The following is a 20,790-nucleotide window of genomic DNA, read 5'->3' on the forward strand; positions in this document are numbered from 1 at the left end:
GGCAGCATTTTCTAATTTTCTTTTCGTGATTGAAATGTAGTTTACTTTCACAACATACTTAGTATGATTTCAATTTTTTTTGGAATGTACTGAGACTGGAGATATGGTCTGGCATGTAGTCAATTGGAATAAAGTTTCCATGTGCACACTTGACCCTGGTCAGTTCGGGTTTATGTTCCACGTGTACATATAAAGAATACTGCTCAACTAACGTCAATTCTGATGTATTTGGAGATTCAAATCCACATGGAGACAACCCATGATTAAAGAATAAACTACAATAGAAATTAGAAGATGTTTCCAATTGCAAATACTACCTATAAAACATCATGGAGTGGAGTTAAAATGATCCTTAGAGAGAAATGTGAATCCATGGTTATATGTACATATGTATATTATACGTTATGTTTATTCAAAAGAAGAAAGGCTGGGGCCTCCCCGGTGGTGCAACAGTTAAGTTTGCACTTTCCACTTCGTTGGCCTGGGCTTCGCCATCTTGTACCCTGGGCACAGACTATGCACCACTTGGCCAGCCACGCTGTGGCAGGCATCCCCATATAAAGTGAGGAAGATGGGATGGATCTTACCTCAGGGCTATTCTTCTTTAGGAAAAAGAGGAGGGTCAGTGGCAGATGTTAGCTCAGGGCTAATCTTCTGCAAAAGAAAAAAAAATGAAAAAGAAAGGCTGAGGTTCTAGGTCCTAAGCATTCATCATGAACTAGAAACAGAACAGAAAAGTAAACACAAAGAAAATGGAAAAAGATAAATATAAAAAGCAGACTTAACAACGTAAAAGAAAAACATAGAGAAAATAAACAAAATTAAATTAGATTCTAATCCATGACAAATAAACTTGATAAACTCCTAGAACTGTTGAACAAAGGAAATAAGAAAAATTGCAAAAAATACCAAAGCTAAAATGGGTGTAATCTGTGCTTTCATAAGGAAACTTTTTAACATCAAGAAAATTTAAACAACATATTGTTAATACAATGAAAATGTAGATGAAATTCACAAATTTCCAAGAAAATCAAAGTTACCAAGCTGTCTCAAGGAGAAATGAAAAATCTGAATGGTATCATATCTATTGCAGAAATTGAGTTATAGTTTAAAACATTCCTACGAAATTTTATTATGGGATATTTCTTTGATAGAATATTGGTGAATCCTACCAAATATTCAAGAAATAAATAACATACATTTACTCAAACTCTTTCAGAGAATAGAAAAACAGAAACTTTTTGACTCACTTTGTGAGAATCTCTTAAACCAAAATCTTACAAAGTCATTACAGGAAAGGAAATTTACAGGCCACACTCTTTCTTGAATTAAACTCAAGAATCTTACAAAAATAAAAATCAAATCAAAATTCCAAATCCAGCTGTATTTTATAAGAAGGCCATATTGTGACCAAATTTAGTTCATGCAGTGTAATTCAGTACATTAACCCTGGAAGAAAGAGAAGTCATAATCACAATAACTGCAGAATGAAAAATAATAAAATTAGGGGCCAGCCTGGTGGCACAGTGGTTAAGTTCACACGTTCCACTTCGGCGGCCTGGGGTTCACTGGTTCAGATCCCGGATGTGGACCTGTGCACTGCCTGTCAGCCATGCTATGACAGGCGTCCCACATAAAATAGAAGATGGGCACAGATCTTAGCTCAGGGCTAATCTTCTTCAAAATAAAACAAACAAGCAAACAAAAATAATAAAATTAAAGACTCACTCATGTTTTAAAACAAACAACAAAAACAACTCTCACGAAATGAAGACTAGAAGGGAACTCTCTCAATCCCATAAAGGGTATTTAAGGAACCAAAGATGAAAGCCCAGTGTTGAAAGCAGGGATGAGAGAAGAATGTTCAATATTACCCCTGCTACTAGATATTACACTGGAGGCCCTGCCCAGTGCAATATTGGTGGGAAAAGAAAAGGAGTATTTTATTGGAAAGGAAAAAATAAATTTGACATGATCTTCAGATGAAGTTATTGTGTAAGTATAAAATCCTGATAAATTAATGAATCAACTGAGTTTTGTGGTGGCTGAATACAAGTTTAATATACAAACAAATTTTTATTTCCCCATACCAGGTACAAGGTATTTGAAATTTAAATTTTAAAAGATGACACTTAAACATCTTAAAAGAATGAAATACCTAGAAATAAACCTAATGAAAGTTTTGAAAGGCTTCTGTCCACAAAGTTACAGAAGTGAATTTAGAAAAACAAAAGATAACTGAAAGAAGTGGAGAGAAAAACTGTGATCGTGTCTGAACAGATCCCATATTGTACAGATATCGACACTGTCTGAATCGATCTGCTGATTCTGTACAATTGCAATTAAAATTCTGATCAGTTTTGCTGTGGAAATTACAACATATAAATTCATATGGAAATGATAAAGGAAAAACCTAGATTAGACCATCTTAAAGACCAAGAAGAGGGTGGCAGGACTTACTCTCCCTGATATCAAGTCGTATAGCCTCACAGTAGTGAAGCTTCATCATAAGGATAAACAGGGGAATCAGGGGAACCAAATGGCAAGTTCAGATACAAACTGGTCTTATAGGGACCCATATATGCACATTGACTTATGACCAGGAAACACTGAGGAGTAGAGGGAATACAAAAGTCTTTTCAAACAAACATGTTGGGTAAATTGACTGTATGCACAGAGAAAATAATGACTCTCTAACTCTAACTCGCACCACCCACAGAAATTATTATCAGGCAGATCGTAGTAACTAGAGATTTTAATGGAACATACAGAAGAAGGGGCAATTCCTCAAGCAGGAAGAAAAAGCAGGCATTGATGCCTACAGGGCTGCGTGGGCATGGGACAGTTTGAGAACCACAGGAAGATTTTGAGAATCTTTTTTTTTTTCTGCTTTTTCTCCCCAAATACCCACCCCCCGTACATAGTTGTATATTTTAGTTGTGGGTCCTTCTAGCTGTGGCACGTGGGACGCCGCCTCAGCATGGCCTGATGAGCGGTGCCATGTCCACGCCCAGGATCCGAACCAGCGAAGCCCTGGGCTGCTGCAGCAGAGCGCATGAACTTAACCACTCAGCCACGGGGCTGGCCCACGTGAATATGTAATTTTAAATGTATGCTACACTAATTTAGTAAAAGTCTTATGCATTGCCTATAAAAAAATTGGAGTGTGTATGTGTGGCTAAATTTGAGGCTGGCTTCTACCAAAGGGCACTATATATGCAAAGATTTGATTCAAAGATTAATGCCTACTAAAGTATAAAATGGTTATATAGAGGGATGCAAAGGTTTGGTTTCTATCACATGAGAGCAACTTGTTCTGTGTGCATAGGTGAAAATATGTAAACTTGCCTTTATGATGCCAATGAGCAGCTAGTGTCCTTGGGGACAGCCTGGCTCTTAAGAGGGGCCAACAGCATTCCTGGTCAGTGACTTGCTGGTTTCAAATATGGATAAGTCCTTTAATAATATTTTCCTGTAGAAAGCATATTTTTTTAAAGTCTTACTCAGTTGAATGATAATTGATCATTTAGAATTTTATATATAACAATAATGTTCACGTATTTCATATATATAACTTTTAATATATTTTCACAAGTAATTCTCACAAAGTTGCCATAAAGTGGGGGCTTATGAGCACTTTTTTTCTTCCTTTTTTGTAGATGAATGATCTGAAATACAGATGTTGATATGGTTTGCTCAAATGCACTTGTTGGTAAGTGATAGGGTGGGGTCTTCTTTCTCTTCTCACCTTTCAAAGATCAGGGGTCCCCAAGGTTCCATTATGTTGCCCTCTTCTCACTCCATATTCACAATCTGGGCAACACCCTCAGTTCTTATTTATTCATGTGTCACTCAGATGTTAAATCAAGTATCACTTGAAAACATCCACTCTCTTCACGGGTCACATGGAGACTCTGATGTATTCACTCACATTAATCCTCTTACTAATCAGGGCACCAGGTTAGCACACAAAGCTATGCTGTATCCAAAGTCCCATCATTTGCAATGATAAAATTTAAAAAAATATATTATTTAGATGCTACTACTTAAACAGAACACAGTAGACAACAAGTAGAGGCAAAAGAATGAACTGGAAGGGGGAGGACTTTGGCAAATGGATCAGAGTTGTTTACAATGGGGGACAATAGGGTGACAGATAAAACAGGCTCTGTTTGTTCTTCCTGTTCTCCAGCAGGTGGGCTCTGATCACGGGAGAGGTAGAAGAGAGATTCAGACAGCAGTATCACCTCTCTTCTTATCAAACTGTGATGATATTCCAGGCTGTATTGAACATGGAATGATAAAATGAAAGGATATTAAATATGATAAATTTAACAAAATTATCTTTAACAAACTGTTTTAGGAAAAGGGATCATAAACAAGATTTAAAAACAAAATGAGAGAAATAGCCCTAATATATCTAACATACTAAGAGACCTTATAAATCAACATGGAAAAGGATTAAGAACATGATTTTAAAAAGACAAATGGCATGAACTGTTAATTTAAAGGAGAGGAAATTAAAATGGGAATTCAAAACGAAAATATGCTAAACATCATTACTTTAAATGTAAATCAAAGTAAAATTAATTTAATGTTTTATTTAACAAATCTTTAAACAGTGCTTACTATATGCGAGGTACAGGTCTAAGCATGTTTCACGGCATGTCACGGACGATATGGATGACATTTCCATCATACCTAGTCCTAAACAACCTTTCCAGTTTCTTCCCCCACAATTCTTTCTGGTACCCTACATTCCAGCCAGTCTCAACTATTAATATTTATGTTCCCTGAACACCTAATGTACTTCAACATTGCTGTCTTGGCCATTCAAACTCTTCTTTCTGCCTAAAGTGTCCTTCCTCTCCTGCTTTGTCTTGGCCCACAGAGAAATAAAAACTGAGAGGGAGCAATTCTGTTTCAATTTCTTCAATAGCTATCAAAATCATCTCAAGCTCAAGGTGTAACCATGGGCTCCCCATGACCAGTTCAGCTGACCCCATCTCTCATCAATAGTGTGATTAAGAATTGCCTTTCTTGGGGCCGGCCCAGTGGCCAAGTGGTTAAGTTCACACACTCGGCTTCCGCAGCCCAGGGTTTCGCCGGTTCAGATCCTAGGTGCCAACATGGCACGGCTCATCAGGCTACGCTGAGGTGGTGTCCACATGCCACAACTAGAAGGACTCACAACTAAAATATACAACTGTGTACTGGGGGCATTTGGGGAGAAAAAGAAGAAGAAGAAAAAAAAGAAGATTGGCAACAGTACTTAGCTTAGGTGCCAATCTTTAAAAAAAAAAAAAGAATTAACTTTCAGAAAATCTGCAAAGTCACATAGCCAGGGCATGTGCAAAAGAAGAAATTGTGACTTGAAATGACCACAGAACCAAAGATCCTCCTTCCCATGGAACCCAAGGACCAGGACACAACCAGAAATTAAGTCAGACCCTTATCAGGAGCAAGGGGTCCCTGATTCAGGAAGATCCAGCATTAAAATTCCTTCCCACCGCCTCACAAATGTTTAGAACCCTGTCGTAAATGTTTGAAACCTCACCATAAAAGCTTGAAGCCCACCGATCAAAACCTGCCCCACCAGCATTTCTGTGTGCCAGCCTGTTCCCCCAACCTATTAAATTTCACCCCAAATCCTGAATCAGGGAGACAGATCTGTGGGTGCACACCCCTGTTCTCCCGGCAGATGGATCTCACAGAATAAAGTTGACCTCTCTTCCCAAAGGCTGATCCAATAATTAATTGGTTTGTTTATGCTCATCAGGCAAGTGAACCCCAATTTTGTGTGGTAACAAAGGCATAGATAATATTGCAGGAAACTCCATTAAAGTTTCAAGGAACAGATAATCCCAACAGTATATTATTGGTTTCATAAAATAGCAAAAGGGGGTAAAGCTACCCAGTTCTTTTTAAGTAACCCAAATCCCAAATCAGAGAAGGACAGCACAAGAAAAGTATAAGCAAATTTCACAAACACACACGTGTGTGTATATACGTGTGTATCTAAAAATGTGTTAGCTAAGAGAATCCAAAAGTGCATTAAACTAGAAAAAGAAAAATCTTACAATCACATGAATTTCATCCTAACAATGTAATTCACCACATTAAAATGAATGCCCGGAGAAAACTCTATAGATGGAGAAAAGCACTTAACCAATATTAACACCTTCTTTTATGCTAAAAAGTCTCAATAAAAAAAGGAATAGAAGAGGTCTTCCTCAAGACAACATTGTATTTAACAGCAAAATGTTAGAGAAAGTTCCCTTAAGCAGTGATACTGTTCAACAAAATGCAAGAATGTAAGTTTATGATTATATGAGTCCAAGCTAGACATTTCCTAATGCTTTTCCACTTCCTCCTCTCTACGCTTTTAGTCCATGGTGGAGTCAAAAGCTGGTTAACATGTTATAGATGGAGGAATGAGAGAAAACCCAAGCCAGGAAATAGAAGTCTGCAAAGCCTCCCCTTCCTCTCCAGGCTTCAAGCTTCGAGTAGATTTGAGATGAGCGAGGGGCAGGCAGGTAGAGAAGATTTAGTATTAGATTAAGTTTGGCTTGTTAATTAATATCTTGGACTGGATACTTTAAATACTGAATTGATACTGTTTTGTGACTTCATAACTTTAGGGTTATTTCAAACAAAAAAGTGCGAGACCTGAGCTGGTTTCCAACTAGCACAGGGAAGAGAATATCCCCTGAATAAAGCTTAAAAGGACAATGGGAGAGAGATAAAAAGCAAAAACAAAACGAGCCGGACCAAATACAAGATCAATCTGAAAAAACAAAAAAACCCTGTAGCATTCTTCTACATCAGCAGTTACTAACAGGAAAGTACAATAGAAGATTTTAAAGATCTATTGAAGAACACAAATTTAATTCACCTTTTATTTAGAATTAACTATAGACTACAGAAGTTGCAAAAATAGAACAGAGAAGGTGCTCGATAAATGTTTGTTAAAAGATGCCGTCCTTAACTACTGTTTTTCCATCAACCCACAACGAATCCATCAGTACATTGTCTCCATTCTGGCTCCCAAATGCATTTTGGATGCAGTCAGTTCTCCATTTCCCTGTCATTCACTCCCTGCTCCATGTGACCATCTCTCACCTGGATTACTCAACTGGTCCCATTCAGAAAGGCCTCCCCTTACCACCCTATAAAAAGGAGCTCCCTTCCATCACATCCACACACCTTTAGTCTCTAGTCTGTATAACCCGGGGGGTTAGGAATGTGGGCTCTGGAGCCCAGTGGGCTGGATTGGAATCCCAGCATCAAGCTTACCAGCAGAGGGAACTTGGTCAAACCAGACAATGTCTGTGCTTTGGTTTTTCTTGTGTAAAATGGTGATAATAGTAGCAATACGGTTCTGATGAGAGTTGAATGAGATATTAATGGCACATTAAGTGATAAGAGGACAGTCAATCCATTACTAATGTTCATTAAATACTAGTTGTTTTTGTTAACGTTGACATCTGAGTCCCTTGTGGTTTCCTGCAGAACATTCACCTCCCTGTGCAATGATTTATTTATTTACCTGTTGTTCCTCCAGAAGACGGACAGCCGTGTGAGGGCAGGGCCATGTCCGTCTTATTCAGTGCCTTGAACGGTGCCTGGCACATAGCAGGCGCTCAAATTTTTTCTAAATTACAATTTCCTGCTTGAATTCAGGATTTCTGTTCCTCCTTTCAGTGCTTTTTGTACCATGTTGCCTTGTCTGAGACTCTTTTTACTCAAAATGTGGTCCATGCACCATTAGCATTAACAACACCTGGTAGCTTACTAGAAATGCAGATTCTCCAGGATTCACCCAAGGCATATTGAATTAGAATCAACACTTTCAAAACATCACACTGGGCTTTGTAGGCCCATTAAATTTTAAGAAGCATTGATTTAGATGAGTGTCTCAAGGAGGAAAAGTTCTTACCGTATGGTTGTGGGTAACAGAACTAGATAGCACATACTTCCCACTTTCCTGTTTTTTCATGATAATAAAATATTTCTTGTATTTTTCTCATACTTAAAAATTCAGGAGTAAATATGTTTGTTAAAAAAAGTGTTTAGTAAGTGAAGGAGGCCACTGATATTGGAGTTAGGAGCCAAGAAAATAATATTAAACAGCTATACCATTAAACAGTTATCTGTATGAACTTGGTCTTTTTTTTAATTATAAAATGCTCACATTTGCTCTTCAGGGCAGAGTCAAACTCATTATATTATTAAGGAATGATTTTGTTACTTTAATTTTTATAAAAAATACTGTTTCTTGGAAATAGCTTTATACAAATAAGGTATTGGCAACCTATGGTCTACAGTCCAAACCCAGCACACCACTAGTTTTTGTAGAGCCCATGAGTTAAGAATGGTGTTTGTATTTTTATATGGTTGAAAAAATTTGAAAATGAAGAATATTTTTGGACCCAAGAAAATGGTATGAAATTCTAATTTCTATTGGAACTTAGTGACACCCATTTGTTCAGTATTTTCCTTAACTGTTTCTGTGCTACAACAGCAGATGTCAGTAGTTGCAATAGAGACCATATAATCCACAAAGCCAAACATATTTAATATCTGGTTCTTTAAAGAATGTGTTTGCCAACCTTTGATCTAAGTGATAGGTGCCTTTCCCTTCTCGTAATGATTACTTGAATAAAATGATACAGTAGATGCAAAGGTACTTTGAAGTTAGGACATGCAAGAGAATATAATGGAAGGTATTATTGGCAGATGTGGTGACCTTTCACTGAAATGGAATATATAATGTGAGAGACATCACTGCAGTCAACTTTGAATGACTTAGGAGCAAATCAGTATTAAGGAGTGACTGTTGCCAAGTTGCACCAGTAAGAGACACAACAAAGCAGAACATAAATGATCTAGGTGGTCAAAGAATGCTTGTGACAAAGGTGGACTGTACCTGGGATCTGGGAAGGGGACAAGGATGGTCACATTACCTGCCAATTGAGGAGACAATGGATCACGAAGATGTAGATTTGCTATAGGACAGTTAATTTTAAATGATGTTAATGTATTAGTTTACCATATTCGTATGGTATCTAGTTTGACTTACCTTACGAAGAAAAGAAATATACTATATACTCACCAAGACGATCAGAGAGACTAGACATACGAAACTCCAGAAAAATCCTCTTTTTAGGTTGAGCCAGCAACTGAAAAAAGAAGAGTCAGTAAATGTATATCAACTGCTCAGTCCTGTCCGGGAAAAAGGTAAGATGCTTAAGAGATACTTAAATGTATGCAGTATGTTTCCCATCAAAAATACTCATAATTAGAGATACATTCAGTGTTAAAGTACATTTGCCATACAAGGTTCATGAGGAATAGTAAGGTGCTTGGGTGATGTCTGGAGGTAGTAGCCTACGGCTTCAGTAACTTAGTGAGAAGAGTTTTGGAATAAATGGGGTCAGGCGAGGTTATGAAGGACCTGGAAAGATTGCCACAGGCAGTTTAACTTGATGTTAATTTAGGCTCCTCATTTGTTGGTTTTTGAATTTGAATAGCACAGTAAAGTTTTAAGAAAAGTCTGGATGCATAATAGACTAGAATTGGAGAAAGAACAAAGGTAGAGATTAGCCAGAGAGTGAAGAATGGAGACAATCCCAAACACAGTCAGAGGCTCTGAATAGTATAGAATGTTTGTCAACATACTTAGTTAGATATGGGAATCCATAGATTTTTGCTATTTCAGAGCAGACTCTCAGACTGGGAAGAACGTTTACAGCAATGATGAGGGTTTCAAGTGCTTCTAAAGACTGTCACACAACATTATACATTTTACAGTATACTCGGGATAAAAAACAACACAAAAATCCTTGTTTATCAGGAAATACAAGTTTTAGTTAGTCATAAAACATTTACAAAGTATCATATATTCTGAATGTTGTGGCCATAATAACGGGTGGATAGGAATTGAGATGAGGCATCCTGCTTGACAGCAATGTATTGGCCTCCTGACAGTGAAACTCATCTAGAGAAATTTATTTAATTTCTGCTTGTATGGAGAAAAGGCTTTTCCTTTCTCTGCATTTCAAAATGATTACGTTGTCAGCCATTAGTCCATCTATTTTTTTCATGCATAATGTATGTGTTGGGTGGAGCTGAATGGGTGCTATTAGATAACCTCTAAGACCCTGTAGACTCTGGAAATAAGTGATCCCATCTATATGATAGTAAAAACTTGAGTGGTAATTCAGAGAACTCAACTTGTTTATCTGGTTTTAAACATCAAACTATTCTCTCCTGACTCTCTGATATTGTTCAGAGAATGAAAAAACAAAGAAGAAGAAGAAGTTGCTTTGTATTGTGAATACAATGGTTTAGGGATGCACCATAATTTAGTTGAATGAGAAGAGTAGGCCTTCCAGGAGTAGGCAAATCTGATACTTAACTAATTCTATGACCTGGGACCAATCACTCAACCTTACTGAGCCTCAGTTTCCTCACCTGGTAACTGGGGACAAAAGAATAATCTCTACTTCAAATGGTGGTGCTGAGTGTCAAAAGGAATATTATATATAAAGCGTTTACCACAGAGCCTGGTCATAGGAAACAGCAAATGAGAGCTGCCGCCACCACTGCTGTTACTATTATAGATGTCAGAAGTAATCATTATAGTGATGATAGTCTTCACAAGTAGTTTCCTATTGTTTCTCCCTTGATTTCCTATGGAGACAGGTGTGCACACATTTCCCAACCATGAGTTCAGCACTCACTCACTTTGTAGATGTGCCATATCCACGGGGGTGGAGCCCTGCAGACACAGCCACAATCACCACTGGGATACCATAGACAAAAGGATATGGGATCTTCTTCGTGAGTCTTTCTGTGCTGGTGTAGTTGGCCACTTTGAGGTCCCTAACGGTGAGGAGGAGGTGCAGTCCTTCAAGGAGCATTCAGGTGAAGGAGGCCAAGTAGAGGCAGTGCAACAGCCCTGCAATGATGGAGCACAGCACCTAGAGGGGGAGGAGAGGCACCGGAGCGCTCCATGGGCACAGAGAGTGCACCACCTGCTATTCCCTAGGGCTGTCTCAAGACACATTTAGCGGGAGAAGTTTACTTAGCCTTCGAATGCCCTTCTTTTACTTCAATTTGTCGGCAAACAAATCTAGGATGTCATTTAATTCCCACTGTAGCATCATATTTGTGCCTACACACATAACAGAAAAACTGAAACAGGAGTGTGCTGTTAGTCCTGGCAGCCAACTGTGCTGGGGCTCCCAAAACCCGATTTATAAACAGCCAACCAGGGTGGGAAAGCCTAGACTCCCTGGGCACCTGCAGCAAGAACAACCCTGCCATAGTGGAAGTACACACGTAGCACACACAGGGGTCACTCCTGGAACATTTGGACTGGTGTATGCTCCATACAAGAGACACACTTGAGACTTGAAGACACTCGCAAACTGAAAGTGAAGGGATAGAAAAAGATACTTCATGTGGCAAAGAAAAGAAAGCTGGAGTAGCAATACTTCTATCAGACAACATAGACTTTAAAACAAAAACTGTAACAAGAGACAAAGAAGGGCACTACGTAATGATAAAGGAAAGTATTCAACAAAAGAATATAATACTTGAAAATATCTATGCACCCAACATAGGACTACCTAAACATATAAAGCAATTATTAACAGCGATAGAAGGAGAACTAGTAACACAACAACAGTAGGAGACTTTAACACTCCACTTACACCAATGGATAGATCATACAAACAGAAGATCAATAAGGAAACATTGGTCTTCAATGACACATTAGGCCTAATAGACTTAGTAGATATATATAGAACAATCCATCCAAAACTGCAGAATACACATTCTTTTCAAATGCACATGGAACATTTTCCAGGATTGATCACGTATTAGGCCACAAAACAATTCTTAATAAATTTAATAAGATTAACATAATACCAAGCATCATTTCTGACCTCAAAGATATGAAACTAGAAATCAACTACAGGAAGAAAATTAGAAAAGACACAAATATGTGGAGATTAAACAAAATGCTACTCAACAATGATTGGGTCAATGAAGAAATCAAAGGAGAAATCAAAAAATATCTAGAGGCAAATGAAAATGAAAATACGACATGCCAAAACCTATGGGATACAGCAAAAGCAGTTCTAAAAGGGAAGTTTATAGTAATTCAGGCCTACCTCAACAAAGAAGAAAAATCTCAAATAACCAATCTAACAGTGCACCTAAAGGAACCAGAAAAAGAACAAAGCAAGCACAAAATCACTAGCAGGAAGGAAATAAGAAAAATAAGAGCAGAAATAAATGAAATAGGGATTTAAAAAAATAGAAAAAAACAATGAAACCAAGAGTTGGTTTTTTGAAAAGATAAACAAAATTGACAAACCTTTACCTAGACTCAGCAAGAAAAAAAGAGAGAAGCCTCAAATAAATAAAATCAGAAATGAAAGAGGAGAAATTACAACAGACACCTCAGAAATACAAAATATTATAAGAGAAAAGCTATACAACAGCAAATTGGATAATCTAGAAGAAATGGATAAATTCTTAGAATTATACAACCTTCCAAAACTGAATCAAGAAGAAATAGAGAATTTGAATAGAACAATCACCAGTAAGGAGATGAAAACAGAAATCAAAAACCTCCCAAAAAATAAAAGTCCAGGACCAGATGGCTTCCCTTGTGAATTCTACCAAACATTCAAGGAAGACTTAATATGTATCTGTCTCAAACTCTTCAAAAAAATTGAAGATGAAGAGAAGCTTCCTAACTCATTCTATGAAACCAACATTATCCTGATACCAAAACCACACAAGGGGAACACAAAGAAAGAAAATTACAGGCTAACATCACAGATGAACATCAACGCAAAAATCCTCAACAAAATAATAGCAAACTGAATACAACAGTACATTAAAAGATTATACATCATGATCAAGTGGGATTCATTCCAGTGGTGGTTCAATATCTGCCAATCAGTCACTGTGACACACTGCATTAACAAAATGAAAAATAAAAATTACATGATCATCTCAATAAATGCAGATAGCATTTAACAAGATACAGCATCTGTTTATGAAAAAACTCTAAATAAAATGGGTATAGAAGGAAAATACCTCAACATAATAAAGATCATATATGACAAACCCATAGTTATTATCATTCTCAATGGAGAAAAACTGAAAGCTATCCCTCTAAGAACAGGAACCAGACAAGGATGCCCACTGTCACCACTCTTATATAACATAGTATTGGAAATCTTAGCCAGAGCAATCAGGCAAGAAAAAGAAATAAAAGGGATCCAAACTGGAAAGGAAGAAGTGAAACTGTCACTATTTGCAGATGACATGATTTTATATATAGAAAATCCTAAAGAATCCACTAAAAAAACTTTTAGAAATAATAAATGAATATGGTCAACTTGAAGGATACAAAATCAACATATAAAAATCAGTTGTATTTCTATACACTAACAACAAATAGCAGAAAGAGAAATTGAGAATACAATCCCATTTACAATTGCAACAACAAAAATATCTAGGAATAAACTTAACCCAAGAGATGAAAGATCTGTACACTGAAAACTATAAAACATTGTTGAAAGAAATTGAAGACACAAAGAAATGGAAAGATATTCCATGCTCTTGGATTGGAAGAATTAACAGTTAACATGTCCATAGTTGCTAAAGCAACCTACAGATTCAGTGCAATCTCTATCAAAGTTCTAACATTTGTCACAGAAATAGAACAAAGAATCCTAAAATTTGTATGGAACAACAAAACACACACACTGAACAGCCAAAGGAATCCTGAGAAAAAATAACAAAGCCAGAGGTATCACACTCCCTGACTTCAAAATATACTACAAAGCCATAGTAACCAAAACAGCATGGTACTGGTACAAAAACAGACATAGAGACCAATGGAACAGAATTGAGATCCCAGAAATAAACCCACATGTCTATGGACAAGTAATTTTCGACAAAAGAGCCAAGAACATCCAACTGAGAAAGGAGAGTCTCCTCAATAAATGGTGTTGGGAAAACTAGACAGCCACATGCAAAAGAATGAAAGTAGACCATTATCTTACACCATGCACAAAAATCAACCAAAAATGTTATAAATCATTATAATCCCAAGAAAATTACTTGGAAAAAAATCAACTCAAAATGGATTAAAGACTTGAATTTAAGGTCTGAAACCATGAAACTTCTAGAAGAAAACATAGGCAGTATGCTCTCTGACATCAGTCTTAGCAGCATTTTTTCAAATATCATATCTGACCTAGCAAGAGAAACAATAGAAAAAATAAACAAATGGGACTACATCAAACTAAAAATCTTCTGCACAGCAGAGGGAATCATCAAGAAAATGAAAAGACAACCTAACAATTGGGAGGAGATATTTGCAAACCACATATCAGATAAGGGGTTAATATCCAAAATATAGAGAGAACTCATACACTTCAATAACAAAACAGCTAACAACCCAATTAAAAAATGGGCAAAAGATATGAACAGACATTTCTCCAAAGATATACAAATGACCAACAGGCACATGAAAAGATGTTCAACATCATTAACTATCAGGGAAATGCAAATCAAAAGTACAATGAGATATCACCTCACTCTGGTCAGAATGGCTACTTAAGGCAGGAAACAATAAGTGTTGGAGAAGAGATGGAGAGAAGGGAACTCTCATACACCGCTGGCAGGAGTGCAAATTGGTGCAGCCACTATGGAAAACAGTATGGAGATTTCTCAGAAAATTAAGAATAGATCTAGCATATGATCCAGCTATTCCACTGTTGGGTATTTATGCAAAGCACATGAGAACACAAATGCATAAAGATACATGCATCCCTATGTTCATCACAGCGTTATTCACAATACCCAAGACCTGAAAGCAAACTAGTCTTACAGGCTCTTAACATCAGCCCTGATATCAGTTCCCCCACATTGAACCCAGCATATATGGCATTAAAACTAAAACCCACCACCCCCTTTCCTGCTTCTCTAGCTCCACTCATATGCAAATACCTGTTTCTTTAAACTTGGACTCCTTGAGCTTTACAACTAAATGCGAGTTACAAATTGTTAAAAGCCCAGGTGGCCTGGAGTTGGAAGCACACTAAAGTTTAGCTGATCACGTGTCCTTGAAGTCTGCCAGGAAAGCAGCTGTCTCAAGAATATCAAGGAGCAGAGGCTCCCCAGACCTCAACTCTTCACTCCCAGCGCTCGAACCCGCCTCAAACAGGCAGACAAGACAACGGCAAAGGATGCCCACCTGCCATCCTCCTATCTCACCAGCCACCCCACCTCGCTGCAAGCAGCCTCTCAAGGCCAAACGCAGGCTGGTGGAAGAGCGCCGACCTGCACAAGTTACATGTTCCCCCACCCCTACCCAAAACCCCAAATAAAAATCCCTACCCATTCCTCATTGGGGAGCTAGCAATTTTTGAGGCATGAGCCCTTGCTTTGCTCCCTGTGCCTGGCATGGTAAAAACCTTTCCTCTTCCACTCAAGACTCTGTTCTCGTTATTCAGATTGGCATCAGGTTCAGGGACCGAACTTTTGGTTATGCTAGGTGCCCATCAAGGGACGAATGGATAAAGATGTGTTGTATATACACAATGGAATACTACTCAGCCATAAGATATGATGAAATCCAACCATGTGTGACAACATGGATGGACCTTGAGGGTATCATGGTAAGTGAACTAACTCAGAGGAAGAAAGTCAAATACTGTATGATCTCACTCATAAGCAGAAGATAAAAACAATAACAAACACACAAAAACAGAGATTAGATTGATGGTTACCAGAGGAGAAGGGGGGAAGGGGGAGGGCAAAAGAGGTGATTAGGCAAATGTGTGTGGTGATGGATTGTAATTAGTAGTGAACATGATGTAATCTACACAAAATTCAAAATATATTATGATGTACACCTGAAATTTATATAATGTTATGAACCACTGTTACTGCAGTTAACAAAATAGAAATAATAAAAAAACTTCAGTGCCTCTGCAGTTTCTGCCATCGTCCTGGGTAATTTCAATATCCAATATCTTGGCCTCTAAGTTTCTTGTCCTCTTACCTACAATGACTTCCATTTCACTTTGGACATCTATTTCCGTGGCCACACTGTACTCTTTGCCATTAAATTCAGACAGTCTTCTTTTTAAACATATCCTTCCATGTTTTTGAAAATGCAATGACTTCAACCATCCCACTTCTTAAACCTTGCCAAGACACCAGTTCCTAGGTCCTTCTACTTTCTCCACACTAGTTTGTTCCTTCCTTCATTCGTCTCCTTCCCTCTATATTCCAGACCTCAACTTATATTGTTTCAACAACTTTTGTGATTATATCTGACTCTCTTGCTTTTTATTCTTTTATAATACCCAATTGGTAAAAGTATTACCATGTAAATATAGCTTTCTGCTTTCTTTATTCTAATTAAGATACTGCCTAAGAACTAAAATACTATACGGATTTTTTATGGTCTCTGACTAAAGTGTGTTAATACTGTATAGAAATTCTACATTTCCTCAGTATCCTCCAAAGCAAAAACCACTTTTTTGTTCTCTATCCTGTCCTCTTAGTCTTGCTTGTGTCCCTCCCTCTGTTGTTAGTCATGGTTCTCCTCTTGGACACCTTCTCAAGTACATTTAGGCATTATCTAGGCTCTCCCATTTTACTACACCAAAATACCTTCCAGCTCTCAAATTCTGCTCTGAGTTCTTTCCAGTCTCTCCCTCCCTTTACAGTGTCCCTTCTTCTCATCCCTCTTCCCCAACTTGACCTTCAGTCCTCAGTCCTCCCCCAGTACTACATGGCGTCTGCCCTACCACTCCTCTTAGACAGCTTTCACCAAATTCACCAATGGTCACATTTGGAGTAGACCAGCAGGAGATTTTCAGCCTTCATTGCCCTGGAACTTTGCAATATTTGACAATTAAAACTCTTCCCTCTTTGTCTATTCTGTCTCTGTCTTTTTGTTCTTTTCCTATGCCCATCCTTAAGAATTCCATTCTCAACCCCCTTCTCATTCTTCATGCTTATTCCTGAGAGCTTTCATCTCCTCCCTGGGTTTTCATTACCTCCACACTGTGTGCTAATTCTTTCCATGTTTAAATTCTATCCTGAGCACTGGATCTGTAGAGGGACTTGTCCTCTGACCACTTCAAATGAAATCTGCCCTCTGGCAGAATCAACATGTCTCAAAGGGATCTGATTCAAAGGCCTTCTTACCCTGTATTCTGCCACTGAACAGGAAAATCAGCCATCCATCCCATTGGCCGAACCTGCATTCTGGGTGTCACTCCTGACGACTTCCCCAACCTCATCCTCCACATCCAAGCAGTGAGTAAGTGCTGTGGGTTCCACATCTTCTCTCACACTCAAATCCGTTCCATTTACTTCAGAGCTTGGAGAAGTTTTCAGCCTTAAAGATTGCTCTACATTGTTTCTATTTCAGTTTTAAAGTCTGAGATACAACACAATGCCCAGAACTCCCAGAAGGCAGTGTAAAAAGTGACCAATTCGTGGCTCCTCCACAGTCTCAGTAGATACTCCATGTGAGTAGCTTTCAAAGTATGGTCCCTGGACCATCAGCATCAATACGACCTGAGAACTCGGTATAAATGCAGATTCCTCTTCTCCACACTAGACCCACTAGATCATAAAATCTAGGGGGAAGGCTCATTTTTTCAAAACCCCTCCAGAGGAGTCTGAGGCACAGGAAAGTGTGAGAATCATTGTTCTAGGTAAACTGAGTGACCTAACATTTCCCAGGTTAGTTGAGACCCAGCTCACATCCAGGCCTTCCTCAGTTCTCTGTCTGGAATGCTGTTTTTCTTCCACTGGCTAACCCCTTGCCCTAACCTAGGGATTCAGTTTAGACATAAATTCCTTCAGGGAGCCTCTCCTATTTTTGACATTGGCAGGTGTCTCACCTGTGAGAGCCTGAATCCCTGTGTGTTTACTTGTGCTGTGAAAACAAGTTCTTTATTTTTTTATTGGATGAGGACGGGCACTGTGTATCCTTAGTGACTAGCAAAGTTCTAGGTCCAGAGTTGGCCCTATATAAATACCTGTTAAAGCAAATGAATTCAGCTAGTTAAATGAAATAATGTAAATCACAGAGCTTGACCTATACAAAGTGCTTTGCAAATGGCAGCAACAAATCATTTTTGAAGTTTGTCATCAAGTTCTTTCTTGTCACATCACTTCTCCATATACCCCTTTTCTCCTCATTGGCAAGCTCCCCAAAGAAGAATGAGCTTTGATTAGTTTTTCTACCTGGGGCTTGGTCTGTTTGATGCCTGTGATGTAGAGAAGGTGGGCCAGGAAGAGGCAGAGAAGGAGCTGCAGGTAGAGGAGATGCTGGTATTCTGGATGGATCGACAAAGGAGGAAGGTGAGGGCTGCCAGGAGGAGACACAGCAGAGAGGGACTCAGCCCCGTGTAGGTGATCACAGTCAGCACAGGGGCCTCCTGGATCCAACAAAAGGAAAGTGCAATCAACTCATTTTGGACCATCATGTTCTTTAATAATTTTACTATTGTAAATAAGATAATATTGCTTATTATGCATCCTTGAACTGGAGTACCTTTCAGCCCTTAAAAAAACATATTTTCAGATCGCTATGGATATTAGAAAATGTCCACGATATGTTAAATTTACAAAGCAGTATATATACTACATAGATCAGAGTTTCTCAGTCTCAGCACTGTTGACGTTCTGGGCTGGATGATTCTGTGCTGTAGAGCGCCATCCTCTGTGTTGTAGCACATTTAGCAACATCCCAGGATTCACTAGATGCCAGCAGCACTCTCCTCCACCAAGTAGTGACAACAAAAATAGTTTCCCGCCATTGCCAAATGTCCCCTAGGGTGCAAAACTGCCGCCGTTGAGAACCACTGATATGGAGTGTGGTCTCACGTTTGAAAAAGATATACATTCACAAAATAACAGGATTTATTTTTTAAGGTAATTTCCACTATCTCTGGATAGTAGAGGTTTTTCTTATTCTTTGTAATTTTGTCTATTTCCCGTTTTAAAAGCAGCAAGCACACATTTTTCTTAATCAAATGAAATTTATATATATTTAAATCCTACACTGAATATAAACTTGGGATAAGATTTATTTTATAAAAAAATTAATTATCAGAGTCTAATCAGTTAGTAATACACTTAAGACAATGCCTTGATCACACTGGGTGCCACGAGTACTGCAATACTAGAGAAATGACTGCAGGGACACACTGTGTCACAGTATAAAAGATGACATGACGGCCCTCATTGAACCAAGCCATTTTGTGCCAATACACACACAGAGGACTTTCAATTTCATTTCTCATTGAAAAGACAATAACATCCCTGTCGTATTGTAGTTTATAATGACCCCAGTAAGTAGATGTGAATATATTTCTCAATATATGTCAATCTGTTAGAGTTAACAATTTCTGTGTATTTGAGTGTAAAACAGGTATAACTGCTGCTCCCTATTGCTGATTGAATAATCCCTCCCACATTTGCTCCCTCCCTCATATCTCTAATTACTCCTTGACTATCACTATGTCCTCTGAACCCTAATATTTTCTTTTTATGAATAACTTCAAGAAATCTTCTAGCCCAAGGGATGGGAAACTATGACCCATGGGCCATATTTGGCCCACTGCCTGCTTTTATGTGCCTGTGAGCTATGAATTTTATTTACTGTTTCAAATAGTTGAAAAAAATAAAAGAATAATATTTCATGGGACTTGAAAATTATACAAAATTCAAATTTCAGCATCAATAAGCAAAGTTTTATTGGAACACAACTATTTGTTATGTATTGTCTATGACCGGTGCTGCACTCCAGTGGCAGCACTGAGTAATTTTTTCAAGTCATTTTATTGTAATTATAATGGGTTATATGATTGTATAATTTTGGGTGAGCATTATTGTCTATCAATTCCTGAATACACTTCATCATGCTGGATCCCAGTCATCTAACTTTATCCCTCACAATATATATGTGCCCCTTTACCCTTTTTTCCCACCCTCCAACCCCCTTCCCCTCTGGTAACTACTAATCTGTTCTCTTTATCCATGTATTTGTTCTCTTCCACATATGAGTGAAATCATGCAGTATTTGTCTTTCTCTGTCTGGCTTGTTTCACTTAATACCATACCCTCAAGGTGCATCCATGTTGTTGCAATTGGGACAATTTTGTCTTTTTATGGCTGAGGAGTATTCCATTGAAAGTATATATACCACATCTTTACCCATTCATCTGTAGAAGGGCACTTGGGTTGCTTTCACAGCTTCGCTATTGTGAATAATGCTGCAATGAACATAGGGCTGCATAAATCTCTTTGGATAATTGATTTCAAGTTCTTTGGATAGATACCCAGTAGTAGGATAGCTGCATCATATGATACTTTTATTTTTAATTTTTTGAGAAATCTCCACACTGTTTTCCATAGTGGCAGCACCAGTTTGCATTCCCACCAGCTGTGTGTGAGAGTTCCCTTTTCTCCTCATCCTCTCCAACATTTGTTATTTTTTTGTCTTGTCAACTATTGCCATTCTGACTGGTGTAAGGTGACGTCTTATTGTAGTTTTAATTTCTTCCTTTTTTGAGGAAGATTAGCCCTGAGCTAACTGCTGCCAATCCTCCTCTTTTTGCTGAGGAAGACTGGCCCTGAGCTAACGCTGGTGCCCATCTTCCTCTACTTTATATGTGGGACGCCTCCCACAACATGGCTTGCCAAGCAGTGCCATGTCCACAGTTG

The 20,790-nt window shown here is 38.3% G+C and overlaps 1 long non-coding RNA gene across 1 annotated transcript; it reads right to left on the reverse strand.

Moving 5' to 3' along the window:
- Window positions 1–3,560: 3,560 nt before the first annotated feature.
- LOC139083927 (uncharacterized) lies at window positions 3,561–18,500 on the reverse strand. The gene is made up of 3 exons (XR_011541087.1): window positions 18,307–18,500; window positions 9,116–9,182; window positions 3,561–4,281 (listed from the first exon to the last, which is right to left on the reverse strand). It is a non-coding gene; the product is annotated as an uncharacterized lncRNA (long non-coding RNA).
- Between the last annotated feature and the right edge of the window lie 2,290 nt (window positions 18,501–20,790).

The sequence above is a fragment of the Equus przewalskii genome, chromosome 6 (assembly GCF_037783145.1).
Source record: "Equus przewalskii isolate Varuska chromosome 6, EquPr2, whole genome shotgun sequence".
Taxonomy (NCBI): domain Eukaryota; kingdom Metazoa; phylum Chordata; class Mammalia; order Perissodactyla; family Equidae; genus Equus; species Equus przewalskii.